General features: G+C 47.4%; 1 protein-coding gene across 1 annotated transcript in view; it reads left to right on the top strand.

The window, feature by feature from the left end:
• Positions 1-2,500, top strand: part of LOC131352337 (solute carrier family 12 member 1-like) — a 41,003-nt gene that overhangs the window by 13,401 nt on the left and 25,102 nt on the right. The window lies entirely within an intron of this gene.

The raw sequence follows: 2,500 nt of genomic DNA, 5'->3' as shown, positions 1-2,500 counted from the left end.
TATTACACTGTAAGATTATATACTAGATCAGACAGGTCAGATCACAGCACAGGATATTAGACTTTAGCTCAGACAGATAATAAAGATTACTGGAAATAATGTTTATCACTTCCATGCTTCACACTGACCAGGTCACTATAACTTACACTATGTAGCCAAAAGTTTTGGGACGTCTGTCTTTACATGCACATGAATGTAATATGGAGTTGTCCCGCCCTTTGCAGCTATAACAGCTTCAACTCTTCTGGGAAGGCTTTCCACAAGGTTTAGGAGTGTGTTTATGGGAATTTTTGACCATTCTTCCAGAAGCACATTTGTGAGGTCAGGCACTGATGTTGGACGAGAAGGTCTGTCTCACAGTCTCCGCTCTAATTCATCCCAAAGGTGTTCTATGGGGTTGAGGTCAGGACTCTGTGCAGGCCAGTCAAGTTCCTCCACACCAAACTCACTCATCCATGTCTTTATGGACCTTGCTTTGGTCACTGGTGTGCAGTCATGTTGGAACAGGAAGGGGTCATCCCCAAACTGTTCCCACAAAGAGCATGAAATTGTCCAAAATGTCTTGGTATGAAGCTGAAGCATTAAGAGTTCCTTTCACTGGAACTAAGGGGCGGAGCCCAACCCCTGAAAAACAACACCTGAACTCAATGATCTGGAGGGGTGTCCCAATACTTTTGGCTATATATTTGTAGATGAGACCAAGTAAACAGTTGAGTCTGATCTAAAATGGAAATGGACAGTCTGATCTGTTCCCCTTGGCTGTTATCTGATAAAGTCTGATCAAACCCACTCCTAGGGTTAAATGACCTGTAGGTTTCCTGCTCATGGTGAGGTGAGGTGATGTTCCTTTTCAGCAGACTTCAGGATGTTATTATCAGTCTGATAGACCTGGACTGTACTCAGGTCAGATTAACAGATGTGTCTGATGTTCAACTCCAGTCTGACCCCAGCCATCTTCTCCAGATGTGGAACATCTTCACTGGATCTCTGAGTTTTCATGCTTCATGCTACAGTTAAAGATGAATTCTGACCCACACGCCTCCTTCATGTCCCTCACCTTTGTGTTCTGACCCACACGCCTCCTTCATGTCCCTCACCTTTGTGTTCTGACCCACACGCCTCCTTCATGTCCCTCACCTTTGTGTTCTGACCCACACGCCTCCTTCATGTCCCTCACCTTTGTGTTCAGAACAGTGTATCAGAGCTGCAGTCATTAAAGTGGAGGAATAACACTCAGTGTTAGTGATGGAGGAATCATTCATCACCTCTCACTGTGGGGTGTGTGTGTGTGTGTGTGAGAGTACTGGTGTGTGTGTGTGTGTGTGAGAGAGTACTGGTGTGTGTGTGTGTGTGTGTGTGTGAGAGAGTACTGGTGTGTGTGTGTGTGTGTGTGAGAGAGTACTGGTGTGTGTGTGTGTGTGTGTGAGAGAGTACTGGTGTGTGTGTGTGTGTGTGAGAGTACTGGTGTGTGTGTGTGTGTGTGTGAGAGAGTACTGGTGTGTGTGTGTGTGTGTGTGTGTGAGAGAGTACTGGTGTGTGTGTGTGTGTGTGTGTGAGAGAGTACTGGTGTGTGTGTGTGTGAGAGAGTACTGGTGTGTGTGTGTGTGTGTGTGTGTGTGTGTGTGTGTGAGAGAGAGAGTACTGGTGTGTGTGTGTGTGAGAGAGTACTGGTGTGTGTGTGTGTGTGTGTGTGTGTGAGAGAGTACTGGTGTGTGTGTGTGTGTGTGTGTGTGAGAGAGTACTGGTGTGTGTGTGTGTGTGTGTGTGAGAGAGTACTGGTGTGTGTGTGTGAGAGAGTACTGGTGTGTGTGTGTGTGTGAGAGAGTACTGGTGTGTGTGTGTGTGTGTGTGTGTGTGAGAGAGTACTGGTGTGTGTGTGTGTGTGTGAGAGAGTACTGGTGTGTGTGTGTGAGAGAGTACTGGTGTGTGTGTGTGTGTGTGTGTGAGAGAGAGTACTGGTGTGTGTGTGTGTGTGTGTGAGAGAGTACTGGTGTATGTGTGTGTGTGTGAGAGAGAGTACTGGTGTGTGTGAGAGAGTACTGGTGTGTGTGTGTGTGTGTGTGTGAGAGAGAGAGAGAGTACTGGTGTGTGTGTGTGTGTGATTGAGAGTACTGGTGTGTGTGTGTGTGTGTGTGAGAGAGAGTACTGGTGTGTGTGTGTGATTGAGAGTACTGGTGTGTGTGTGTGTGTGTGTGTGTGTGTGTGAGAGTACTGGTGTGTGTGTGTGTGTGTGTGAGAGAGTACTGGTGTGTGTTTGTGTGTGTGAGAGAGTACTGGTGTGTGTGTGTGTGTGTGTGTGAGAGTACTGGTGTGTGTGTGTGGGTGTGAGTACTGGTGTGTGTGTGGGTGTGAGTACTGGTGTGTGTGTGTGGGTGTGAGTACTGGTGTGTGTGTGGGTGTGAGTACTGGTGTGTGTGTGTGTGTGTGAGTACTGGTGTTTGTGTGTGTGTGTGTGAGTACTGGTGTGTGTGTGTGTGTGTGTGTGAGAGTACTGGTGTGT

Source organism: Hemibagrus wyckioides, linkage group LG04 (assembly GCF_019097595.1).
Source record: "Hemibagrus wyckioides isolate EC202008001 linkage group LG04, SWU_Hwy_1.0, whole genome shotgun sequence".
NCBI classification, from domain to species: domain Eukaryota; kingdom Metazoa; phylum Chordata; class Actinopteri; order Siluriformes; family Bagridae; genus Hemibagrus; species Hemibagrus wyckioides.
The sequence above is the reverse complement of the archived record's forward strand: the minus strand, read 5'-3'. Positions and strand labels throughout refer to the sequence as shown.